Consider the following 26,870-nt stretch of genomic DNA (forward strand, 5'->3'; position numbering starts at 1 on the left):
GGATGAGAGAAGAAAAGGGGAAGAGAAAATTAAAAAGAAGCCAACTAGCTTCACCTCATTTCTTTAAACAGCCGGAATAAATTAGGAGTGTGGTCCAGCATCTAATTGGACAGAATCTAGGCTCAAGGTCTCTGGAAATACACACAAAAAGCCTTAGAGACATAGGATGCTAAGGCAGTGTGTGTGCCTGTATAGAGAGGAGGAATTAGGATTTGAAGATTTTATTTTTAAACCTACCTCCAGGAGCAATTGGATTTAGAGAATAGGAAGTTTAAAGTTTCAAAATGTACAGCATACTAACTACATTCGTACTATCTTTACCTAGCTTGAAAATTACAGCATACCTACTACTAAGTACTAAGATAATGAGTAAAGACTTGCTTTAAACCATGGGCAAATGGCTACCCACTGGATCATTCAGGTCAAGCCTCCCCCACCTCCCTCCAACTGTGTCATTCCCCCCTTCCCACTTCATCGGGACTTTCAAATTTATTAGGCACTTGTTTTACCAGAATACAAGCAAAAATGGATCTCTAGTTAGAATCTCATCCCGACTGAAGTTCTGGCATCATGGACCACTGCACTGACTTTCTTCATCTCTGTCCCTTTTAAAAGAGTTGAGAAGCTTAACTACCATTCATTTCTGCACACACAGCTTCCACAGAGCAGAGCCAGTGTGTCTGTCTGACCTGGCTCAATCAGAGGACAGTCCCTGCTGACCCAGCAGTATGGACCCAAGTCTAAGCCATGGATACAAACTTTCATAGGATTTGCTATAAACTCTCCCAATGTGCAGCACTCAGACATAGGAAGACAGCCAGAGTCTGTAAAAGAACATTAAAAGGCAAATAAAGTCTATCTTCTATGTTGCTGATGACTTGGAAAAAAAAAACAAACAAACCCTAAGATTAAAGTAAGAAAGTTGCCGGGCAGTAGTGGCACATGCCTTTAAACCTAGCACTTGGGAAGCAGAGGCAGGCGGATTTCTGAGTTTGAGGCCAGCCTGGTCTACAGAGTGAGTTCCAGGGGCTACACCAAAAAACTGCTAGATTTCTGTTGTTTCTTCTGATGCCAGAACTTCAGCTGGGATGAGATTCTAACTAGAGATCCCTTTTTGCTTGTATTCTGGTAAAACAAGTGCCTAATAAATTTGAAAGTCCAGATGAAGTGGGAATGAGGGAACGACACAGTTCTTGAAAAACAAAAACAAAAACAAAAAAAAAAAAGAAGAAAAGTTGACAGTTTCCTCTAAAAGATGGTATCAACTCTTTGCAAAAGAGCCGTGTGCTAGCTAGCGTGGTTCTGCTGACAAGCATCCTACCTATAACAAGGTACAGACACAGAGAAGGTACCCTGCCCTCCTGTGTAGATGAAAGGAGCCTTATCGTGTACTATGTAATCCTTCTATAGACCCATCACTGATCAGTGTATTTATTCTCTTTTTAAAAGACTAGAAAGGCACCAATATCAGCAAATCACCCACAGAAAATAAGACTATGCCCTCAACTCCTAATTTCAAAGAAAATGTAAATCCTTCTGGATTTTTCTTAAAATCAAACGATATTGGTCATTCTGGAAAACAGCCATATGATTGTATGTTCATTATTTTTAAATCTCTTACTGACAAATAATTTTGCTATGTAAAACTGATGTATTATGTCTCAGCAAGGTCAGACACATGGTGTCTGTGGCAATTAATGCTGGATATTCATTGTTCAACTCCCCAAGGAGGCCAGTGTGACTCCTGTAACATGAATACCAATGTGTAATTGCTATCTTTTCATTTCTCCAAAGCAGTTCTTTTGTTATCCATGTGGTTGAAGTGAACTAAAGTGGCTAGAGAGAGGGGCATATATGGTGTGAAGGGGGAAGGGGGGACAGAAGAAAGCTGGGACGAGACACGTGGACTCAGACAAATAATTCTATTATTTGGAAGAACAGATATGAGAAGACAAAGTCTTTCCCCGGCTCCCTCTAATCATAAGCCAATATTCATCGTATATGAGCCACTGTCATTCTGAAGTACGCTTTACATCCTATGTGCATGTGACATATGACATTATTAACTTCTGTAGGTTGCACACATACATATGGATGGGGAGTACTTCTCTAATGTCTGTGTAAATGATATGCATGACATGGCTGTGTACATGGCAGTCATACTTTCCTGGGCAGGAGAATAGCTGAGTCAGATTGATATACTATCAATAGCATCTTATGCCACTGTAATAGGTTCCATTTGGAACCTGTTAAAAATAAAGGAGAGGAGAAGCAGAAAAATCAATGAGCAAGGGAAGATGTAAATTATTGAAACCTGCTGTGAAAACACAAGAATCCTGCGTGTTACAACCATCTATGAAGGAGGGCTAAATTAATGCACCCAAATATCAGCATCCATCCCCAATTCCTCTTCCTGAAAAAAGAGGAAACAGCACCATTGTGGCTGTGGTATGAAATTTTTATTTCAGAAATTGCTAGGGTAAAAATAAGCATTAGGACTAATAGTGGAAAATAGTTCAATGACAGATTGTCCTTGAAACAGAGCATTAAAACTTGTAATTGTTGGTTGTTATTTAGCAAACAAAGAGGGCCTCCTTAGGGTAGGACACCCCGCTGGACAGGAAGTAGCAAGCAAAGATGAAGACAAGCTCTGCTCCGAACTAAGTAAACTGGTACCATGAAATCAGCAGCACAGCTTAGTCACACCTAAGGTGATGATGCTAAGTGCAGGGGACAAGGCAAGTGGAACCCACAGGGTTTGGTGGTCAAAGATAAGTGCCCCAGAGATTGAGAATGCTGTTAAAGAGGACAAGGATCTACAGAGGAATGATGATTCAAATCAAACACCCGATGTTTGAGTATTGACAGGGCAGAGTACTGTAGATATTTACCAGGCAGTTAGAAGGAAAACAACATTTTCTGCCCAAAGGCCAAGGATAGAGACAAGTTTGTTAATAATTCGAATCTTGGCAGTTATAAAATTTAAGGGAGAACAGACACCACGTGTGGAAACTATGAAATGAGACTTAATGGGAACAACACAGTAAGGATGAAGACTGATAGTAACAGCCTCTGGGAAGGTACAGGGAGAAGATGAAGACCCTTCCAGCCAGGAGCTGCTGGAAGGAGGAGCAGGGAACAGTGTCAGAAGGTCTAGGGAAGAACCTGTCCCCTGATGTTCAAACTGACAAACCTGAAAAAAGATCTGCTGGCATCACATTGGGGCAAGAGGTAAGAAGGAGGAGCCACAGCCCAGGTGTTCTGGAAGCTGAGGCAGGAGGATCACATGTTCAAGCCAACCTGGGGCAAGGAACAAAACACTGACTGAAGCTTGGAAAGGAGGCCTGGGATATAGCTTAGTGGTAGAGAAAGCTCTGGAGCTTTGCATTTAATCCACAGGTGAGGGAGGAGGCAGAGGAGGAAGGAGGGAAGGAGGGAAGGAGGGAAGGAGGGAAGGAGGGAAGGAGGGAAGGAGGGAAGGAAGGAAGGAAGGAAGGAAAGAAGGAAGAGGGAGAGGTAGGAATGGGGAAGGAGGGGGAAGGGAAGGAGGTGGGAGGGAAAGGGGGGATGGGGAGGGAGGGAAGAAGAGAGTGGGAAGAACGGGAGGGAGGAAGGAGGGAGGAAGGGAGGAGGGGGAGGAAGGGAGGGAAGAGGGAAGGAGAAGGATGGAGGGGGAGGAAGGAAGGAGTGTTAAGGGAAGGAGGGAGGTGATCTGGAAGGGCACCCTGAGACCTTCAATGTGTAGGGCTGGGGAGCTTGAAGAGCCTGTGGCCCTGGCAGAGTTAGGAACACAGAACACAAAGGCAGGATCAGGCCACAAGAGAGACTTCTTCCTTTCAGATAGAATCCCCTGGCTCGGTGAAGCAGAAACAAGTTGGAGAGATCATATGCAATGGCTTCTTAGTACACTGGTGCTGAGGCAGCCTCAGGAGGAGGGGTGTGTTGTGAGGTTGATAGTCTAAAGAAGATGTTATTGGAAAAGTGGCCTCAAGGATGCAGCAGGGAACAAGCCAGTTATGAAGAGAAAGACTGCCCCAGCAGCTTTGTGAACTGCTGAGACTAGAAAAGACATTGGTAGTTTTATGACCTCTGCTTTAAGTGTTTAGGAGCCTTAAAGGAACCGAGTGACTGATGAAGCCCATCCAGAGAAAGGGCTATACAGGGAGACATCAGCAGCCAGGGTGGAGAGGGTCCAGGGATCAGGCACAGTAGGAAAACAGCCCTTCATCACAGAGCATCTGAAGGGGCAGCTCAATCGGGAAAACCGGGGGCTGCTGACAGTCAGCCATGTGAGCCAACAGTTTAGGCTTTATTCAAGGAAGCAAAGGCTCAACAGTTCTGAGTAGTGAAGACTTGGGGGAGAGACCAAGGCCCCTGAGTGACACCTGTACTCTGGGTTGGGTCCTAGGTTCCAGATTTACAGCATCTACAATGCTGACAACTTCCTAAGTGGTTATCTTAAACTAAAAGCTTCTTAAGTTTTTAACCTTTTGTCCTTGATTCCAGAAGCAGCTTGAACAGGTCCAGAGTTACAAAGAAAAGAAGGCAACTTCTCTTAAAACAAATCCCTTTCCACATACCCCCACCAGGAATTTATGTTAATGAGGTCACATTGGGAAAGTCACCAAATAACCCCACCGTAGGAGGCCAGGTTGCTAAGGAAACCAACCACCTGCTCAGAGGGCTCACTGCCCCTGTCCTCATCCCTAAAGGTTTTAGTGGTCACCAATGCCCAATGATCTAATCAATTATGCATAAATAAAGATGTACCTACTAAAATCCTTGAAGGACCAAGTTCAAGGGCTTTGGGGAAAGTGAGTGAGGGCCCATCTACCTGTCCAGAAGGCAGCTGTCCCTGGGACATATGCCTTAGCTGTTCATTTGTGTCCTTTAAAATATTCTTTACAATAAACTGGTAAACGCATTTCCTGGGTTCTGTAGCCACTTATGAAACTCAATGGAACCATAGGGGTAAGTTCTGGAAACTCCTATGTATAGCCAATAGATCAGAAGAATGGAAAAAAATAGCCTGAAGCTCGTGATTGGCCTCAAATATTGGGGCTCAGTGCTCAGCCTATGGGATCTGATGCTACTCCCTGGTAGACAGTGTCATATACAGCTGAATTATAGGTAGTTGAGCTTATATCACCACAGAGCTGACCATTTTATTTCTTGTTAGGAGGGAACACCCCCCGCCCCCCGCTCCCTCCCACCACACACATATCTGGTCACAAAAGCATTCTATGTTGACAGCTGAGTAGAAAGAAAAAACACTGTGCTCCCCGAACCCATGATTTTATTAGACCCTGACACATGGAAGCTGAGCTGACACTTCCAGCTAGACCCTGATATCTGTTCTACACGGTTTCGTAGGGAATCAACAGCAGACAAGGTCGCTAAATAATTATAATGGATCAAAATGAAAATGCAGCTGTTTAGTTATTATGTCCCCATGAAGAATGAATATTGCCCAACCCACAAAATCCCCCCAAGTCTATCAGCTACATGCTGCTCTTTCTTTGCCCTAGCCTGAATTCTCTGCTGGGAGGATAAGTCTTAGTCACAGAATTACCCTAGTTTCTAGACAATAATCCAGAGCAAAGCCTCACTTCCTTGGGATCTTTCCAAGGTCAAATCCCCTGAGTACCTTCTTGTAACTCCCCAGAATCCCCTTCTAGAGCATGACATCTCAAGATGCTTATACAACAGCAATAAGCCTAATTTAGTCACCTGCAGGGGTGGTTCTGGAGGTGATCTCTGATTGGATGGCACTGATGAGGTAACAGGGTCTCATGCTGCCCAGGTATTGTAGTGATAAAGGAGATGGCAGTAAGGGAGTGTTGGAGAAAAAGCACTATTGCTAAGGTGTTTAAGTGTCAGGCATTCCTGTCACTGATAGAAGGGCATGGGGCTCATGATGGAAGGCAGAAGCCAGACAATGAGTGCTCCAAGGAAAATGGGACAGCATCCTGGAGTAAGGACCAGAGGGCCAAGCCAGTGGCATGGACTCTGAGTGAGGAATAGCTTTGGTAGATTGGATGAGGGTATGGATGGCTTAAGTTGCAGGAGGTGCTGTTTCTTTTCTACCTCTGTGCACGTCTTCAGGGAAGTCCTCACCACCTAACACACACTTTGGTCCCATGGGCACATTACTGGAGTCATTAGAAGAGGAAACAGTAAGTAGTCCTCAGCTGACAGTGGGGGAGCCTGTGTGATAAGAGGGGAATCAGAGTGCTGAGGCTCATGGCCTCCTGCAAAGAGCCTTCTGGAGGAATAAAACACCTGAAGGCTCCTAAGTCCCTGCCCCCCCCCCCCCCTTGTGTCTGATCCATTCTCTGGCTGGACCACATTGATGGCTTTACTCAGTTCGACTATACTGCTAATCTGAATTTGAATTCTGAAAGCACAACAGAACAACCACCTTCAAATGACCTAGATTAATGTCCACGGTCATACTTCTTGTGTTCTATATCAAAATTGTGTTTTTTCCTCCCAATTATTTACATGGACAATTATATTTATATATGAAAATATAGGGTTGTAAATATACATTTTTTTATGGGAAGGAGAACTGGTGTTCACAATTTAGCGGGCCTTAATTTTACTTGAGCCAAGTTTCTAGTTATATTTGCATTTTCATACATCACAGTATGACCAAGAAAAAGTGGTGATGAACGCATTTCTTAGCCTACCGGAGGGGTCATGGCCCTTAGCTTGACTGTTCCCACTATTCCCAGTTCCCGTTCCAGGTGCTCTTGTAAGCAGCCCTGGCTTCTCCAGGGACAGTATATCTCTGGTGCCCTGTGAGTGAATGCTTTGGAAAAGCCCTTACCAGGAGGCTCAGATGTGGGCTTTGAGAACCAAGGACCTCTGACTGTGTCCTGAGATTAAACCATCTTATAAGCACAAATTCAGATTTATCATCTCATCTAAGGAGGTTTGGCTTCTTTGAAAATTCTCCTGACACTAACTCCCTCATTCAGATGAGATGGCCCAAAACATCCAGTTTCAGCACCCATCATCTGACTGTATGACCTCTGGTTACCTACTTTCTATTTCTTCTTCACTAAATGATGACATTCCAAGGACAGGGACTGTGCCTTCTGTCCTTTTTCTAAAGAATGGGTCAGGGCCAGGCACATGATATTCACTTGATAAGGATGTACTGAGCATGCAAATCCATGAGCAGGCCAAAGGGGAGGGACCCCAGCTCCCTCATATGGTTCAAGGTCACCTTACCGTGAGGCTCTCACGCTCCCACGCACCCTCCACTCAGACCTTTCCTCCTGCACTGAGCATGACAGAACATGCTTGAACTGAACTCTTTGAGCTGCCCACTCCACATGTGCTTGGTTCTAGCAAATGAAACTCCCAGGCAACTAATGCTTAAGGGGTTAGGTATCTCGGCACCAGTAAGGCAAGCATTAAATGGCATTGTCCCTTAGGCCTATGTCATGTGAACAACCTAAAAAGCAGGTGGCCATGACCGTGTCGGATGGTGGGCTCTGTTATGAACCCTTTGTATTCCTAACCTCCTGTTTATACTTCATTCTCCCCTAACTAGATTTCTCCTTACATGGCCCACTGCTTGACCTGGTGTGGGACAGCCTGAGAGACCCTTTCAGATGTAAACTGTTAACAGTCCCCTAAGCTGACAGCATTGGCATCAGGAAGTCATAGGATGAGTGCTGGTCTCAGAGCTGATTCCCTTAGAGCCCCTGATACAACAATCATGGTACTAAGTCATAAGCACATTGTTTATAGCCAACAGTTTGCTGTGCATCTTACACAGCCCTGGTCTGACTCATCTTTCCTCCAGAACACCAGGACTTTGACTTCCAGTCTTATTTGGTGGTCTTGTGTGATCCTGTGAACCACCTGAACCTCTCTCTCCATTTCCCCCTCTCCCTCTCTCTCCCTCCCTACTCACCCCCTTCTTAGCATACTGATAGTCTCCTGTTCTTTTACAAACTATTAACTTTCCTGCAGTAGAACCTGCATTTTGCACCCCCAGCAATCCGCTAAATCTTGACAGGCTGCGCTTACCCAGTGAATATTTACTAAATAAACTAATGAATAAAAAGGATGAATGGACAGATGTGGATTTTAAAGTGAAACATGGCAGGAGACACTTTCCAGGAGGCGGGGCAGGGGGCACCAGGCTGCCCTGGTGGTGGATAATGGCAGCCGCTATGCTACCTTGACCACCTTCAGCTGAAATGAGGCACTCGGAGAGACAGGCTAACCCTGAGGATCGTGACAAACAGGCTAGGATATTTACCAGCTCAGAGTGACCCACTCTCACTTGAGGGACTTGTATGGAAACCAGTGACAGACAACCCTGGACTCAGTCACTTTTCAAGGTAATTTATGATAGCCCTTTGATGTGTGTGAAACATATAGTAGTTACTAAATCACAAGAAGCTAATGCAATTTGCTTACACAGCGATAGAGGCAAGCAGAACTAATGGGATGGCACTGCTGGATTCGAGTACTAGACCCAGGAGGAATGGGACAACGGGGAAGAATCAGCCATGGTGGACAGATAAGCTCATGTGACAACCGACATTTACCAAGGGGCTTACCATTTGTCTGGCAAAGCCAGAGGCTGAGTGTGTATCATTTCACACAATCCCTAGAGTTGTCCTATAAAGTGAACACTACACAAAGCCAGTTTATACAGGAAGAGGCAGAAGCACAGGTAGGAAATGTCACCTGATCAGGCTGGAACACAAAGCAGGAAGCTGATGAAGCCGATATTAAACACAGACAGGCTCCGTGTACTCCAGTGCCTGTGGTCAGCCACAGATGACTCTGGGACAGTTGGTGCTCTGTTCTGAGAGACTGCAGGAGCTTGATTTACCTAAGGGCCAGAGTAGGTTAGTCTGTTTGGTGAGTCAGAGGACAGGTGAGTGGAGGCTTTATGGATGCTCAAAACTGCCGAGATGGTGTTAACATTCGAGTGGCCTGCTGGTTTGGGAAAATTTACAGATTACAGTTCAAGAGACAGGAGGGTTAACAAGTGCTTAGTACGGTACAAGTTTAGAATCTAGCTGTCAGGCAAAGCTGAAGCCAGAGCATGGGAGATGACTGTAGGAACAGAGGCAGGGGCCCAAACACAAAGAGCCTCACATTCAGCGAAGGCTGGATTGGATCCAGAGCCAAGAAGGTTAAGTCTGACAGAGGCAGAGGATACAAAACTGCCTTGCCTCCAGAGATCCAGGCACTGGGCAGGCATTGCACAGTTTTAAATGGTTAATGTTGTTTTGTAAACTTAGCCTCAAAAAGACAAATAATGGAGAAGGTTAGTGCTGTCGCTCAGTGGTTGCTCAACTAGCGTGGGCAATGTCGTGGGTTCAATCCCCTCCCTGGGACTGTGTGAGACAGTAAACAGAAGTAACAGTGCATTCATGAGCCTGAGGTCGGTGTTTTGACTGGGCTGAGTCCTGAGAACATGCCCTGAGAGGCTAGCTTGGACTCCCAGGATGTAGGAAAACCAAGGTCAGTGTCTTGTTTCCATTTACTGCTTCTGAGCCCCGTGAGAGAGAGAGTTCTAGCTTACTAAGACATGCTGCAGGTAATTTTCCGCTCGTGGGTGGCAAGATAAAAGAGGTTGAGATGGCTCAATGTTAGGCTGTACAAACAGATGCAATGAGACAGCTCTCAAGCCGAGCTGAAGTCTGTGAGTGAGACTGGAGAACACCTGGAGACATCTGAATGAGGAAGAGGCAGTTTGTCATCCTTTCCAAGGCTGACCATTTACATAATTCATTTGTCTCTACTCTGCCCTTCCCCCAGAGGCCCTCAGTGTTGCTCTCTCAACCAGGAAGGAGACACGTGACTTAGCAGGGAGACATCTCTCCCATCTCATACTGGAAGTGTGCACATAGCAAACCACCAGGGCCCGCATCTGTTTTGGTACTGTAAATGTGGGTACCAGACAATGACAGTCCCTAGAGGGTGGGTTAAACAAAACAGAAGCCTCCTCAGACTAAGGAAAGCTGAACCAAACTCCACGGATTTTGCTGACAACTTATCTCATAATTCATTTTTTGTTTCCCCATGGAAATCAGATTTTTAAAAGGAGATGAAGAGAAAATACTGCTGAAAGACATAGTCATCAAAACAAAGATTAAGTAGTGGGGATGCCTGTAAGTAGATCCTGGGTTCTTCTCAGTACCACATGGAAGTAGGTTTGGGGAAGAGAGGGACAGACAGAGAAAGACAGACAGACAGAGAGAGGAAGAGAGACAGAGACAGAGAGAAAGAGACACTGAGAGACGATGAGAGGGGAAGAGAGAGAGGAGACAGAGAGACATACACAGAGGGAGAGACACACACAAAGAGACAGACAGACATAGACACAGAGACACACAGAGAGAGGAAGAGGGAGGTGGATAAAGAGGAAAAGACAGAGAAGAAGATAAAGAGAGGAAAAGGGGGGAGAGAGAAAGAGGAAAAGAGAGAGGCACACCCAGAGAGACAGACAGAGACATTCATAGAGAGAAAGACAGACAGAGAGAAAGAGAGAGGAAGAGACAGACACATAGAAAGGAAGAGGGGGAGAGAAAAAGAGAAAGAGAGACAGAGACACAGAGAAAGGAAGAAAGAGATACAGAGAGAGAGAGGGGAAAAGAGAGGGGGAGAGAAAAAGAGACAAGAGACACAAAGACAGAGAGAGACACAAAGACAGAGAGAGACACAAAGACAGGAAGAGAGAGAGGAAGAGAGAAAAAGAAAAGAAAGGAGGGAAGAAAAGGAACGAGGAAGGTAAAGACTTGTCCAGGTGAGCTGTGAGGACAACCAGAACTCAAACCAAAAATACCCCGAGAAAATCATCTTTGTCCAGTTTGTTCTAGCACAAGAAGAGTAATTAAACAATAATAATTAGCTCTTTATTTTCACATCATACGTATTAATAACTCAGGCTAAAGCCTAACGGGCTAACTGAATTCATCATCCCCAAACTCACAGATCCTGGAAAACACGTGACTTCCATAGGTGCAAAAGCAAACACAAATGTACTGTGTGGAACTAAACCGAACAGAAAGCCAGTATGTCTAACAGGAGAGACAGCTGGCAGCTGCCCAGGAAGAACTGCAGTAAGTCTTGTTACCTCTTAGAGTCTTCATATAAAACAAGGTGTCTAAGAGGCCTCAGATTAGCAGGTTAGATGGGAGCATGGGGTGGGGGTAATGTCTTGAAGTACAAGGTCCCTGTCTTTTCATCATGAGGCTGTTTCAATAAGCTGCATTAGCTCGACGGAGCATCTTGGACACTGACAAAAAGGAAGTAGCAAAAAACCAAAACCCAAACCAAAAACCAACCAACCAACCAACCAACACCCAACAGAAAAAACAAAAAACAACAAAAAACAAACCCTAGTAGGTTTGAGGGCATTAATGAAGGACTCATTTACAGAAGTGTGGGCAGATTTGAGGAAACCATGCAAAAATAATGCCAGGATCTCAGGATAACAAAAAGAATTTACTGCCACAGCTGAAAGGACTGCATAGCTATGTGAATATTAGATCTCATTGGAGTCAGAGAAGTAAAGGAGAGTCAGCCTTGGAGGGGTCTGAACAGAATGGGCTGCAGCCTCTGAGCTCTGTCTCTTCCTGGCCCAGGCTCCCCACGGATGTGGTTCCATTCAGAGCAAGAGAATGCAGGTGGCCAGGTCCACAGGGGCCAGGACTCACTAATACACTGCGAAGGTGCAATGGAGGGAATGTGTGAATAGAGACCAAACAACTGCATGTTCCACACCTCAGAGTCTCCAGAGATGCTGTTAATTTATCAACTCCAAGTGGTGCCATGGGGGTCATGGTGTCCATTCCTGCTGTCAAGAAAGCCACGGGAAGACCTGGAGCCTTGGGTAGGTATGCTAATGTTTCTAATTCCCACATGCCTGTCTTAATTCTTGTCTAATGCCTACATTAATTACCTCATTCAGCTCCTACAGCTTGCTTCACGCTCTGCTCCCATGTGGCATCTGAGAAGCGTTACTCAATCACACAGGTGTTATTGTTTTTTGGTTTTGGTTGTGAGCCTAGGCTTTAGTGGCTGAGCCATCGCTCCAGTCCTTGTTTTTTGTTTTTTATCACAGACGCTTAAATGTTGTTAAGTACTTCCCAGCAGGCCCTCTTGTGTCAATATAGAAGTTCTTGGTTGGTGACCAGATTTGGGAATTGGGATGGAGGGTAGAGGAGAGGAGCCATGGTAGACCCAGTTCCGCGCAGATATTAGCTACACAGAACAGGGTGTGCTTAGTTTTCTATGTCATCTATCAGACAGAGTTGAGTTGAGTGGGTGTTATGTGAGCACACTCACAAGCTCAACATGACCAACATAAAGGACAGAGGGCTAGTCAAGGCCAAGATCAGAGGGTTAGTCCCAAAGAAACCAAGTCCAGAGAGCAGAGTACAGAATAAGAGAAGGTCAGGTCAGAAGCCCACAGAACAGAAGGTCAAGCTATTCTCCACCTATGTCTAGGCACTAAGGCTGACTCATCACACCCAACCAGAGTCCAAGTGACAGGAAAACTTTCCCAGAGCAGATACCAAACTGGACCTGACTCTGGGGTGCTTGGAACTATGTGTCACTAAAACAGGTCCTCAGAAAAGTCAGGCTCACAAAGACAGCCAGCCAGCCATGGGGAAAGTGGCTGACAGGGCATGTTTTAATATAGAACCAAGGACTATTAAGTCATGTTGCTGGGGGAAAACATACTTCCTGAATGAACTCCAAGGCATCCCTAGAAATATGAGGACAGTGCTCCCTCAGTGGATTTAAAGGCACTAGAAGGAACCACCTTTTAGTCAGCAGGGATGAGATCCACACCTTACCATAGCCTTTCTCACTAAACCCATGCCAGAGGCATGCTCCATCTCTGCCTATTTTGTGGGTAATGACCAATTATCAATCACATAAAAAGTTAGTTGACATTTCTTCAAAGAAGTATATCCTAAATCGAATTATGTCAATTAACTCCATCAAAGCAAAAGTGGGTATTTCTGGGTTCTGATCCTAGATTTCCCACTTACTGGCAGGCTGGGTTGGCTCAAGTTGTTAGATCTCTATGAGTATTAGATTTTTTTTTTTGCATTGAGTTGGATAATATGTATGTATGTTGTGGATGGGCCTGGTACTGTTCTTGTGAACCAATCCCTTAATAAATAGAGCCAATCACTAGGCGAGTAGGCAGGACTTCTGGGTTGGATGGAGGAAGAGAGGAGGTAGGAGAGAGTGACTTCTTTTTGGAACCAGAACAGCAGAGTGGTAAGATGTACCTACAGAGTTTTGTAGTTTCATGGTAGATCTGGCACCAGAGAGATCAGATTTTAATAAGGCTTACAAGATTAGGTTTTAGTTGTTGCGCCCAGAGATTGAGTTATCATTATTTCTGAACTAAGTTTGTGTTGCATTTTCCTTCTTGAGGAGGATTGTCTGGGTTCAAGAGAGAAAGGTATGGCAGCCAAGCATGGGTTTGCCTGAGGTGCTCCATAAAGACCATGGGGGATTTGAATTACGGGGATGATGTGGTAGCTAGGGACTCGCCAGTGGGGACCTAGTAAGCTAGGTGGAGAGACTGTGAAGTTCAGAATTAGAATCTCCATGAGATAAAAACAGGTCGGCCATTGCCTGCCAGTGCATGGACAGCCAGGCTGCCGGGACAGAGGCACAAGCAGGGAATGAGCTGGTTTGACCATTTTAATATTTCATTCAACATATGTAAAAGTCAAGCTAAGTGCTAGACACGGGGAAAGTCTCCATCAAGAGAAAAACAAACAAGAACAAAACAAAACAAAAATCACATCAGAACATAAAAACACACAAAGTATGTAGAAACAACATGCCATTCCAGTATATTAAGATCTAAATAGTAGCTGGGCAGTGGTGGTGCCTGCCTTTAATCCCAGCACTCAAAAGTAGAGGCAAGTGCCTAAGTTCAAAGCCCATCTGGTCTACAGAGCAAGCTCTAGCATAGCAGGACTATACAGAGGGACCCTGCCTTGAAAAAACAAAAAGACCTAAGTGTTGCTAAACTCTTTCCAGGTCTTGCTATAATTTTCTTGGTCTATACACATATAGAAATACCACTGCATTTTAAAGAAACACAATAAATAATCTTACCCTGCTGCAGTGGGAGCAGCTCCCTTTGGTCCTACGAGAGCCCCTGACAAACATCCCAGGAGTTAATTCCATCACTCACTAAGCTAGCAGGAAAGGGAGGCCCAACACCATCTATCCAATCCACTCTCTGCCAGGCCTGCTGGAAGGCACAGGTGTTTCTCTCTAGCAATCTGAAGTATCCTTAAACCCACAAGGCCAAGAAGCAATCTAAACTCTTCTACAATCTAAACTCTTAACAAAAAGAGAGATGACAAGTCCAGGCCTCTTACTCTTACTTTTTTTTTTTAAATGTAAGTTTGCTAATGCCTATAAGCCCAGCATCTCAGAAAGGGAGAGGGTGGACTGTCAACCTGAAAGGGACAGTGAACATCAATCACTGTGATCACATTAAGTGTCAGTGTGATCTAAGTGTGGGCAGCAAAGAGCCAAGCAGGAACAAACAGGTCTCATCTCACCTACAGTTGCTAGAGTCACCATGGCTCTCTGAGTTACCTGCTACCTGTGTACAGAGGGCTGGGGCTCATCGGAATCTTGGCACACATCCCTCCAAAGAACACATCAAGGGCCAAGGGAGATCACTGCATTTTATGTGTGTTTGGATGCCAGTGCACACACACAGATACACGCAAACACATAAACACAATCACACACACTCACATACACATAAACACATATACGCACACTCAAACATACACACAAACACATATACACATACTCAAACACACTCACACAAACACAAACACATACACACACTCAAACACACAGATGCATGACTTAGTAGATGCCTATTTGAAGGTAATGCAGAAGAAAGGGGAGAACTCCAGATCCAAACTAGATCCTTCAGTATATCCTAACACAGAGGAAAAAGGAACATGAAAAAGCCTGGATGACCAAGATCCATAAAGAAGAACTTCATATCTGTCAACACTTGCAACACTGGAACTCATGTAACCCACAGCCCATACTAACTCCAGACAATATTCTCTGGATTCCTTCCTGCTGGGGTTTGTAACTGTGAGACGACCAGTACTGAAAACAACCCTTATTTTTACCACTGTCTTCATGTTTCCTTAGAGAATGCAAAAATATAATTCATTTCTAACCAAGCTATTTTTAAGAAGGCAAATTAATGAACAAATCTGCTATCTGTTTCTATGGAGGTTTTATAAAAAGGACAAATATAAATGTCACAAAAACTTTCAAGAGTTTGCAAGTCTCTCTGTCTCTCTCTCTGTCTCTCTGTCTCTCTCTGTCTCTCTCTCTGTCTCTCTCTCTGTCTCTCTCTCTGTCTCTCTCTCTGTCTCTCTCTCTGTCTCTCTCTCTGTCTCTCTCTCTGTCTCTCTCTCTGTCTCTCTCTCTGTTTCTCTCTCTGTCTCTCTCTCTGTCTCTCTCTTTCTCTCTGTGTGTGTGTGTGTGTGTAAAGATACTCCAAGGGGAAATATCAATATGGACACCTCACTAGAACCCCACAGATGGGTGAAAAAACTACACTTATGACTAGGAAAATAATCTTGTTGCAGATATAATTGTCACCATAGGTTTGGAAAAATTCTCAGCAACCTATGAGATCTGAATAACAAGGTGATGGTATGAATTTTCAGTGCAGTATTAAATGGTCAACCCTCACCAGTCCCAATGGTTTTGACTTCTCCATCCCAAATTCCCCCTATGAAGAATTTGAAACCCAGAAAGCCTCGATAATGTCTCCTGAGTGAAGAATTAATTCAGAAAATTAAATTATTTTTAAAATCTAGTTTTCCCCCTTGGTCAGACCCAGCAGAAGCATCCTTCAGACTTACACTAGAAAAGTAATAGTAAAGCAAGTTGAAACTGGAAAGGTATCAAGGCCATTAACTCCATTACCCTTTGCAAGTGTGTGTGTGTGTGTGTGTGTGTGTGTGTGTGTGAGAGAGCACTATGCTTGCCATGTGTGGGCAAGGATTTGTTCTGTGTGTATGTACACACCATGCATGTTAGCTTTAGAGAGGGCAAAGCTGCTACAAAAGGGCAGCCTCAGTATTTATGCAAGTTATGAAATGAAAAATTCCTCGTTTCCATAGCAACGGCTAGGTCACATGGAATGGGTGTGAGGAGATAGGAGGCATCTTAAGTAAACACTCTAGGTTTTTTTCCCATATTTTGTACATTCCTGCGTGTTTTTATAGAGGCGTGCTTTTAGTGTGTCTAATAACCATCTCAGAAACTGCACTTCACAGTTAGAAACAAGTCTGGAAGAAAAGTAACTAAAACAGTGGGCCATTCCACGCATAACCTGCAACTACACAAAGTTGCTGTTAAAATTAATTATGAGAATTATAAATGCAATGGGTTCTAGAATGTTCTGGGGAAGCAAGCGAGCAAGCAAACCCGGACCAGGAGGTATAAAGGAAAAAGGAAAAGTTCAATTAAGGTAGAGATAAATTCGGAAGCATGAGGAATATCTCCTTGATCTTTTTCTAAGTTGGAGACAGAGCGAAGGAAAACAAATGGACTAACAAGAAATGGATTTACAAGATAATGCAAATGAAAAGTTCTCTCTTACTGAATATTAATATGCTCCAGAAGTGTCAAAGGCTAAAATTCTTGCATGCAAACTAAAAGTGACAATCACTGCTGTGTCTACTCTGCCAGTGATCAACACTTGCAAAGCCTTATCTATAACTGAAGAATGTGGGTGATGGGGCTCGTTGACTTGGGGGCTCATTGACTTGGGGTTGTCTGACTTTGGGGCTCCCTGACTTTTCTGCTGTCCATGTCCAGGCTGATTCTTAAGACAGGAAATCTTAAAATTACAAAAAAATAGTATGTTTGTACACATTATATGTATGGCGCGGGTGTGCAGGTGCAAAGACAATTCTGTAGAATGGGCGCTCTCTCTCTCTCAGCCTTTCTGTGGAATCTGGGATTGAACTCGGGTCACCAGTTGTGGTTTGAATGGAAAATGTGTCCCACATGCTCAAGTGTTGAATGAACACTGGGTCCTCAGTTGGTGGTGCTGCTCTGGGAGGTTAAGGAGCCTTAGGGAGCTGGGGGATGGCTGGAGAAGCACTGTCACTGGGGGTAGGCCTTAAGGTTTTATTTATCTTGGTTCTACTTCCTGCTCACTTGCTGCCTTCTGTGTGCTGATAAAATGTGATTGATTGATCTCATACTGTTGCTGCTATGCCTTCTCCTCAGGGCGGACTGCATGCCCTTGGGAATTGTGAGACAAAACAAACCCTATCGTCCTAAAGTTGACCTTGTCGGATGTTCATCACAGCAACAGAAGAGCAACTGGCATCCTGGCCTGTGCTCCAAGTGTCTATCAACTGAGCCACTGCACAGGTGGAAGACAGAAAACTATTTAAAGCGTGAAATCTCCAATCAACTGCAATCCTAGCACTGATACATTTTTGAGTTTCTTTCCTTTCTTCCTTCCTTTCTTTTCTTTCAACTGGGTTTCTCTGTATAGTCCTGGGTGTCCTAGAACTCACTCTGTAGACCAGGCTGGCCTTGAACTCAGAAATCCACCTGCTTCTGCCTCCCAAGTGCTGGGATTAAAAGCGTGTGCCACCACTGCCCAGCTTTCTTTTTCTTTTTCTTTTTCCTTCCTTCCTTCCTTCCTTCCTTCCTTCCTTCCTTCCTTCCTTCCTTCCTTCCTTCCTTCCTCCCTCTCTTCCTCCCTCTCTTCCTCCCTCTCTTCCTCCCTTTCTTCCTCCCTCTCTTCCTCCCTCTCTTCCTCTCTCTCTTCCCCTCTTTCTTTCCAGTGCACTGTAGCTGTCTTCAGACACACCAGAAGAGGGCATCAGATCTCATTAGGGATGGTTGTAAGCCACCTTGTGGTTGCTGGGATTTGAACTCAGGACCTCTGGAAGAGTAGTCATTGCTTGGCTAAACCACTGAGCCATCTCTCCAGCCTCACTTTTGAATTTTCACAGATCTGATTTAGTGTTTGAACTTGGGAATCATTTCATATCACCCATAGTTGCTTTCTTTATCAGTTCCACACTAACAAATGCTTAGTGACCAATACTGGGGATCAAAATTGAAATAGAATATAGAAGATGCTCATAGAGTAATTTCTTCATAAGAGAGTTTGATGTGTTGGGGATCTAGATGATTTGTATTTCAGAAAAACAGTGGTTTAGGGTGGTGATGTGGAGCAGTTAGTAAAACAACAGGGCTGGTAGCAATAACCAGACCGCTTGCTTGACTTGCTTAGTATTTACAAGAGTCCAATGCCATTAAAACACAGTATTTGTCAAGATTTAGGAATTCCAGATCTCTGTCTTCTTCAGGACATTCTGAACTCAGAAAAACAATTCCAAATATTTAATAACTTGATTTTAAAATGTGGCTTTAATACCCTGATAAGACAGACAAGTTCTAGCTGGTTAGGCCAGATGAGCCGTCCATCACATAGCAACACCATTTGACAATTAAATTTTAAAAGTTCTAGCTATTTTTAAAACATTAAAGAACAGAATGATTCTTGGCAATGAGAGGCATGCTCAATTCGACCGGGGTGGGGCGGGGGGGGGGGGGGGGGATAAAAGCTACTGGAAGCTTCCCAAACAATGAATTGATTGCCATTATTAAATGGCATCACCCCCCCCCCAAAGAATTCAATACTCCAAAGAATGAATGCTCTAAATCTATATGTACATGTATGGGGAGGGATGGTTTTAGACCTGGAAGAAATCACAGATGTCTAAATCTTAATTTAGTATATATGGAAATGAGGCTTACAAAGGAAACTGACCATCCAATTTATAGAAAAAATACTCAACTTGGAAAATTTGTTAACGGAAGTTCAATTTCTCCAAAGTAATAAATGCTTTTATACTAACAATAAATTAACTAAAGTAAACTTATACAGGTGATAGGTAATTAAGAAATCTGACTTTTACACTATAAAAAAAAAGTCCAAGAAGTGTTAAAGACCTAAATGCAAAAGGCAATTCTAGAAGAAATTTAAAAGACAATAATGTTGAGTGTCTATATGGCCTTGGGAGTGGAAAGGCTTTCCGATCTTAAAGGCACATTTTAAAATGAAGAGGAGTAGGACCAATAGTTTCTGCTCATAAAAATAAATAAGTAGGAGGCAAGCTGGGGGGAAACTATATGTAACCAATACTACAACATTTTGTAGCCTTGATGTATAAAGTATTTATTTAAGTCAATGAATGGAAAATAGGCCAAGAAGGCAAATGGATTAATTAAGAAGAAAGAGAAACAGATTAGTGTAAGTTACAAACTTACATTACATTAGAAAAGTTACCAGTTTTCTAAAAATCATGTAAAGTCCAACAAGGTAGTATTTCTCACTCTTCCCCAATCACAGAGCAACTTGTCAAAGATCTTAGAGAATCTCTGGAGAGGGCGAGACTGAGAACATTCTGGATCAAGTGCTTTCATGTACTGCTTGCTGATCAAGTAAAACCTAGTACAAGTTTTAATGGGAAGTAGCTGGGCAAAACACAAAAAGGATGGACACAGGTTGTGCCTGTAAGTAGTCATGGTGTTAGGAACCAACCCTTACAGTATAGGTAGAGACTTTTTTAGACATGGTATAATTGGAAAACGTATTTGCTCCCAGTAGACAGGTAGCTTAGTGTGTCATGGAGTCATGAAGAAACTTCCCAATGAGCACACTGGAAGTAGCCAGGAAGTGAGAGGAGCTGTCAATCATTTCTAAGTCCTCTACAGAATCCATATGTTATCTTTCCAATTGGGAGTTTCAATCATGAAGATATGTGCCCTAGATTCTGGCACACTGCCCGATAACTAATTCTGGACCAAGAAACATCCATATAGAAACATCTCCAGATGGAATTTGTTTTCAGAACAGATCGAGGCATCAACTAATTGAGCTCCAGGTCTACACTAAAATGCACAGAAGAGTATTTAGGGGTACTTTATAGCTAGACTATTGGGGAGTCAAGAATGGTGATAGGTAGCAACAACATGTAACCTCCTTTACCTTAAGACTTGTGTGACTAACATTAGAATAGGGGGATACCAAGGAAGTGAAAGGCATGGTGCTAATGCCTTACAGGAACATGAGCAAAGAAGGTCTGCCCAGTTGTCTCCAATGGATCCACTCCCTTCTCTCCCTGCTTTGTTTTCTCCTCCTTCCCTCACTGAGTGTTGCTGTCTTCTGGTTCACATCACATGCTGCTTGTTTCTACCCTCAGTTACTTCATTTTTGGTCACAGGTGTTCGATCACTGTTTCTATTAATGAATGGAGGTGATAATAAACAAATATTACCAGGTCTCTTAAGAAAAAACAAAACTTGCCTCTGTGCATGAGGAAAGAATGTTCAATCAACATTAAAAATTATCCAGGGCTTCAAGGACGTGAACTTTTTGTGTGGTAGGTATCTAAATGACTGCCACATGCAGGGCTCTGCCTGAAGACAGCTCAGTAACCAAAAGGTCCCAATTCCCAGTGTCTGTGGCCCCTGCTTTCAGCTAAGGCATACACAGCAGATGTTTGCCTATACCCAAGCCTTTGTCCCCCCATGGGGTCTCCAGGTAGAGACATGGATCTTGCTGTCTGCATTCAGAAAGAGAAGGCATGGTTTCTAGTATAGTTTGATACTGCACCAGGACAGTCTCAAAGTCAAGGTCTTGTTTTAACCGAGCATTTTCTCTGCATCCATCCATAGAGATTCTGAGTTACCCATGCATGGAATGTAAGGTGTAAGTCAGAGTTAAGACACATAAATGACAAATAACAGATGGCGGGACACAGCACAGCAACTATAGGTGGAGAATGCACTTTGCAAAATTCTAGTAAGGATTTTTCCAGGGTGTGGTGAGTTTTCTCAGGTCTGGGCAAATTTCCTTCGTGTGCCAAGGTTATGAGTAACATTGATGGACAGGAACTTTATTAGTGACTTGGATGGAAATGGGATCTACTTAAAACTGAAATAAAGGTCAGATGTACTTGCCAAGTTACAGTGAAAATGCCATTTAATAGTTCAGGGAGTCATCAAAGGTTTTAGTGCACAAGCACCTGGCATTTAAGTACATCCTTCAAAGGCAAACCAAGGTATCATTGGTGTGTATGTATGTGTGCATGCTTTTGTGTGTGTGCATGCTTTTGTGTGTGTATGTGTGTGTGTGTGTCTCCTCTTACCCTGCCCCCTCACCCCACAGAGTTGCTAGGGATTGAATCCAGTGTCTTTCACACTCTAGACAAGCCCTCTCCCACTGAGCTACACTGAAGTCCTAGGTTATCTCCTTTCTTTTGTTTCAATGTTTTATATTCTACCCCATTCAGGCTCAAAATCTTCCTTTGCTACCTCCAGGGTTTTAACCTGCAGGAGGAGTGTACTGTTGCCAGCTTGGCCACATGTGTTCCTGTCTCTGCCTTTTTATTGCATCTTTTAAAATTCTAGTCACACCTATTATTAGAGAGGACAGCATAATTTCCATAGCTTCAATTACCCTATTTCCCACCCTGTTTTACAGATGTATCTGACTGTTGTTTTAATACTGAGATAATTTTTGGATATGTGCTTCCCGATGGGTATTTAATGAGAAGTACTGAATGACCCCATTTATATTTTGCTGACAAAATTATTGGTTTCTACTTTCATGGGATGCTAATTTTCTGATGGGGTAAACTGCTAATAAAGAAGGGAAATTTGCTTTACAGAAGCAGTTGATTTGGAGCTAAGGGCCATTTCAATCATGCTAGCCTTGACCCAGGGCCCCACAATATACAAATACAAGAACACCTAGGGGGTAAACTTATATTCTCTACCAAGCCTACAGGAATCACTGTGATTTTACTAGTGAATTTTTGCTTCCCTTTACAGAGACTAAAGATATGTTTTACTAAGGACATATTACCAATGAAAATATTTTAATATTTTCTTGTGGTTAATGAACATCCCAAGGAACTAATGAATCATATTTTATTTACCACCTAACGTAAGGGGACTGCTTATAAATTCTATTTAGCAGGTGCTGCTGGTTGATGAAGGGTATAGCTTTTCTGTAACACTAAGCACATGGCATCTAAAGTTCCTTCCAAAGCCTATGCTTCTCAGAGGAAAACTCTACTCCTTGAGTTCATGGTGAAAAATCAGCCTCCCAATTTGTAATGAGTCATAACATGTGATATATAATATATAATATGTGATGCATAATACATGATACATAATAAATGCATAGTATGTGATGCATACTATATAACATAGTATGTGATATATTATATAATATGTGATACATAGTAAATACATAATATGTGATACATAATACAGTGAGAGTGAGTTCACTGAACAGAGAGAATTATAGCATTCAGCAACTATAAATTCAGTTTAGGATTTCTTGATGCGTGTAACCATTCAGGAACTTTCTTCACAAGAGTATCACAGTAAATTCTAACCAAGGAAAATTTATGCAAAGTTTCAAGAGTCATCTATACCACCGGCCATTCTTCCCTCTTCTCTTGTGGCACAAGAGCCAAAAATTTACCTTGGTAAACTCCACTCCCACTCTGCCTTTGGGTGTCACAGGATACACGATTTTATGACTCATTTGCTTTTCCTAAGCCCCTTACAAATCCCTGCCCGGAGGGTGCTTCCTGCTACGGTAACTGTCTTGTGATCATCTCTACAGTCTTCAACTGTTTTTTGGATCTTGAATATCCCCTAATCCTTTATTATGATTCACCATGCCTTCATCATGCCCAGTCACTCCTGAACATGCACAGAGAAGACATTTATAAAGGACCATTGAAATTCTTGACTTTGTTCATTTCACTGTAAACTAATGTACAATAAATGAGCACATATGCAGAATCTTGTTTCTCCACCTTTTGTTGGAAGGAAATATTGGGGAAGAGACCCCAAAATCTATTCCAGTTAAGCCTAAGCACCACAGCGCTGATGTTTAAAAGACCCGAATAATATCCTTTAGTTTTCAATAACAGTGGACAAGTTTTTAAGTCAAAGACAAGGCAAGGGGAAAGAAGCTTGGTTGGAAATTGCCTACCTAACATGCCCCCTACTTCCACCCCAGGCACCTCAGAAGACTATGTGTGATGATACACACCAGGAATTCTAGCACTGAGGAGGAGGAGGTAGAGGACCAGCTCAAGGTTCAAGAATGCGTGAGGCCGGCCTAGGACGTAGGATGCTCTCTCTTAAAACATGAGCAGAACTGTACCAAACAAAATGTTAAAGACAAAAGTTTTCATGGAATGGCAAATAGGAACATAGTCTCGATTTAAGACAAATATGGGTATTTAGCATGGCTTATTAGAAAAGTGTGTACTGTACACTTGCCCACAGTCTGTTAGGCTCTGTTAGGTTATTTTAACGCTCTTCTATTTTTGTTATGTTAACACAACATTCAGGGCTGCTAGATACCAGATGGGATTTTTTCTTTCCCACCCACTTCCCACCATGAGAGGAAAAGTTTTTTTTTTTTTTTTTTTTGCATTCTACGTGACAGTCTTTTATAAATTCCCTTTCTTCTTCTTTTTCAACTTAAGTATTTGAATTAGTAAACTTTGTCTGAATCCATATCAGGCACACATACAACAGAGTAAGTTGCACTTACATGAGTGTGTGCTAGACAGTCGTCAACAGAAGCTTCCTCATTGTAGCTACGTGCTGCTTCACAATTTGATTTTACAAAGCCATGGCTGAACACAAGTCAACCTCTAAAGATTAGTGGTGACTCAGTAGAAAAAGTTTCAGTGGAAGTGATTTCAGGGTAAAGATAATAAATCAAACAGTGCTATAAGTAGACATTCTATCTTCTCTGGAACTGAAGCCCCCAGAGCTGAGCTTTCCCTCAGACCTTAAATGTACATGCTGATTACTGCCTTATGCAAAACAAGAGTGAAGACCATGGGAAAGAAGTAAGAAATCAAGCTTTATAAGGAGTGGGTGTGACCCATCTATCATCCTCAGAAAGAGGAATCTCAAACCCAATGTTCTCTCTTGCAAATCTTCACAAGACCTTAGTGATCCGCCCCCCCCCCCCAGCCTCATGTTCTAAAGTCAGTATCAATGTTACTATAAACACTAGACTAAACTCACATGGACCCATAACCTCAGGCCTTTGTCAGCTGGTCCTCCTACCAAGCACAGGATGCGGTGGCCACCTGACTACTCCTATAGTTGCCATGCTCTCTCAGGCCACCACACTTGTTTTTGTTCTATGTGCCCAACTCTTTATCTCTATTCTTCCAACCACTTACATTCTGCCTTCTCCTTGGGGAGGTTTGTGTACCTTTCTTGATGACTTGAAGTCTCTATTCATAGTGTTCACATACCTGCAATCCCACCTCCCACATGGGTAACTGAACTTAGTCTTGGATTCCCTTGTAGAGCAACGGCAATACTGGGAATGAGGCACATCATCAGTTGGTGCCTCCACCTCTCTACTCTTCCATAGCTCTTCTTTTCCATTCTTCAGTGATGCATGATTCTAATAGAACCTCCATCTGCTCGGGCATCTTTCCCATAACAATCTGTCTTCAAGTATCCACTGTACACCTAAATAAAACCAGTCTGCCAAGGAATTATAGTGTTACTTGTCCAGACAATAGCTGATAAAGCATTGACATAGTTACATGAGTTTAGATCACCCATACATGGAAATAGAAAAGAAAAGCATTATAGCATAGCCAAGGTTCTAGAAAGAGCTACCATGAGAGTGGGGGCAAGGGAGACAATAGCCAAGAAAAATAATCTGGTTTCCAATATATCATTTTAATTATTTCCTAGCCCTGGTGGAGATAATGTGGCTATTTTAGTTTACAAGACGCTAATAAACTTAGGGAACACTTGTACAGACAAAAACAAGATTCTTTGACGACAAGAGTTTGAGAAATCAAGCTGAGCCAGGATCTACCTTCTCATCCGGGCTTTCAAAATAAACGTGACTATATTAAGAAAAATAAAAAACATAATAACAAAGTTCTGTCTCTTAATTACACTGAAGCTAATTTAAAGGAGGGGGAGGGGAGGGCAGGATTGGCAATGGGCTTCTTCTGAGACCCCAAAACAACAGTTAATGAGCAGATGGCTCCACCAGACAGCATGAAGCAGCCCTGAGACACACTGGTAGTCTAGTTGCCATTTGGAGAGAAAAACACAGTGTAGAATTCCAGGAGCACACAGAGTGAACCAAGCTTGTAAGCCTTGTTCCCAACTGGGTGGAAGAGCATGACTCTCTGAACTGTGTTTGCTGGCTTATGGCTGTCATTATCAATGCCTGTGGAATGGACTTATTGAGACTTCATTAAACACTGTCGTGAAAGAGTCTGTGTTCTTTATGTTCAAACCATATGCTTAAAAATGTTTAAAATCTAGATTGAAAACGTCTTGTGAGCAAAAATTACCATTTGTGTTCCTTTGAGGCCAGATTGCCACTGATTCAAAATGGACCAAAACAATTTACTCAAGGAAGCCCCTTTTCTAGGAAAAGATAGCTTTAATACTAACCCAAACCTAAAGTCAGGATTTTGTTATCAAGAACAATGTGATTTCAGTGTGGTGACTTCTGTTTATAAATGGAAAACTTAAGATCTTAAGAATTAACTATTACATCTGAATGCTGGCTTTCAATATAAACAATGATGCTAGAAAGTTCTATTCATATTTAAATAGTTTTGGAGTTAAATCATTTTAATGGAAAACTTTTAATGGGATACTGATGGGATTTGACATTATTCTCATCTAGATGTATAGTACAAATTTGAATATAAACTGTATAACAACAAAAACCCTTTTCTTTTCTATATTTTATAAAGAGTAAACACATTTCCAGCCTACATGTAGCCCTACTTTTTAAATAAAACAAAGTTATAGGAACAAACTTTGGGTATGTAAACTATGGGTGACAGCAGTCAGATATTCTAAACCACTTCTCAGCAATCCTTAAACAAGGAGCCCCTTTGACGTCTGTAGAATTCCAGGATGAGGCTGCAGGAAACAGGGAAGAGGAAATTCCTGTCCAGAGGGAGTGATAACCAGCTTTCTCTGGGGCAGGCAGCAGACCATGCCAAGATTCAGTTTCAGCATGAGCCAAGTCCCCTTCCCACCCATATCTCACGAGTGAATTAGAGCAGGGGAAGGAAGTAGGGTGGGTCCTCAGACTTAACAAAGGAACTGAAGAAACCCGGGTGGGAAGAGGCAGGGTGGAGACAAAACCCCTCAGGAAAGTCCTGCCGAACAATTGCTTACATACACATTCTACTAATGGACACTGGAGAGTCAGTACGGGGGAGCTGCTGCTGGTTAGTGAATGTACAATGTAATGTACACAGAGCATAAGGTACATTTCAAGAGAAAAAAGTTTTAGTTTTCTGGTCAGTACTACAGCTATCTTCCAGAAAATCACACCCACGCCTATGCAGAAATGTCAAGACATCTATTTTACTAATGTTAAAATGTGCAGAGCACCAAGTACCCCAGGCTTTCCTTGTCCTGCCTCCCTACCTCTCTAAGGTGTCTTTGCATCACTGTGTCCCCTTCCTCCAGGGCTGCCTGTCTCATTCATTTCTTCTTCTTCATCTCTGTCTCCATGTCCTCTTCTTTCTCCTCCTCCTCTTCCTCCTCCTCCTTTTTCAGAGAAACCATGGCTCATGTCATCTTAGGTTCCTCTCTCCTGTGTGTTCTTACTCCAGTGACAAGGGCTTTAGGAAGATGTACGCTGGAATTCACCCAGTCTAACTATCTCATCACCATCTGCCTCAGTCGGTCAGATTGGAATAGTCTTCAATCAG

At 43.0% G+C, this 26,870-nt stretch overlaps 1 protein-coding gene across 1 annotated transcript in view; it reads right to left on the bottom strand.

The window, feature by feature from the left end:
* Nucleotides 1-26,870, bottom strand: part of Rapgef5 (Rap guanine nucleotide exchange factor 5) — a 241,449-nt gene that overhangs the window by 78,097 nt on the left and 136,482 nt on the right. The gene's annotated exons all lie outside the window — the stretch shown is intronic.

This window comes from Apodemus sylvaticus, chromosome 6 (assembly GCF_947179515.1).
Source record: "Apodemus sylvaticus chromosome 6, mApoSyl1.1, whole genome shotgun sequence".
Taxonomy (NCBI): domain Eukaryota; kingdom Metazoa; phylum Chordata; class Mammalia; order Rodentia; family Muridae; genus Apodemus; species Apodemus sylvaticus.